This window comes from Rhincodon typus, unplaced genomic scaffold (genome assembly GCF_021869965.1).
Source record: "Rhincodon typus isolate 14 unplaced genomic scaffold, sRhiTyp1.1 hic_rhity00000062, whole genome shotgun sequence".
In the NCBI taxonomy this organism is placed as follows: domain Eukaryota; kingdom Metazoa; phylum Chordata; class Chondrichthyes; order Orectolobiformes; family Rhincodontidae; genus Rhincodon; species Rhincodon typus.
This window is the reverse complement of record NW_025965700.1, coordinates 214,374-215,256: the sequence shown is the minus strand read 5'-3', so window position 1 is coordinate 215,256 and position 883 is coordinate 214,374. Positions and strand designations below refer to the sequence as shown.

The window sequence follows — 883 nt, the reverse complement described above, 5'->3', positions numbered from 1 at the left end:
GGGGAAAGGCCATTCAGCCCATTGTGTCTGTGCTGGCCATCGAGGGGAGAGTTTTTACAGCACACACACACACACCTTCAGCTCTCTCTCTCCGTCTCTGTGTTTTTCTCTATCGCTGTCCCTCTCTTTCACTCTGTCCCGTGCTCTGTGTCCATCTCTATCTCGATCTCTTTTTGTGGTGTAGGGGACAGTGAAGGTGGTTCTTGAAGATTACAAACGGATCTCGATCCATTGGGTCAATGGGCCGAGGAGGGGCAGGGGGAGTTTAATTTGGGTAAACGCGAGGTGTTGCATTTTGCTAAAACAAACAAGGACGAGGCTTATACAATTAATGGTAGGGCCCTGGGTCGTGTTGGAGAACGGAGGGACCTGGAGGGGGGGGAGCACAGGGACATAATTCTATAAAGTTGGTGTCACAGGTAGACAGGGGGTGAAGAAGCGCTCGCCTTCATCGCTCAGAGCTTTGAGTGTAGGAGTCGGGGACGTCACGTTGAGGTTGTACAGGGGCGTCGGTGAGGCCCCTTCTGGAGCAACTGTGTCCCAGTTTTGTTGTAGGAAGGATGTTATTAAACTGGAGAGGGGGGTTCGGGAGAGATTTACCAGGATGTTGCTGGGTACGGAGGGTGTGAGTTATAAGGAAGAGGCTGGGGGCTGTTTTCACTGGAGTGTAGGAGGGGGGCACTTTATAGAGGTTTATAAAACCATGAGGGGTATGGATATGGTTAATGGTGGGTGTCTCTTCCCCCAGGGGTGGGGGGATTTCGAGACGACGGGGGCACATTTTTAAGGTGGGGGGAGAGAGATTTTAAACAGACGTGGGGGCGGTTTTATTTTACACAGAGGGTGGTGCGTGCGTGGAACGAACTTCCTGAGGAAGCGGTGG

General features: G+C 52.3%; 1 protein-coding gene across 1 annotated transcript in view; it reads right to left on the bottom strand.

Moving 5' to 3' along the window:
• LOC125488204 (rab GTPase-binding effector protein 2-like) overlaps window positions 1-883 on the bottom strand; it is a 9,511-nt gene that overhangs the window by 2,555 nt on the left and 6,073 nt on the right. The window lies entirely within an intron of this gene.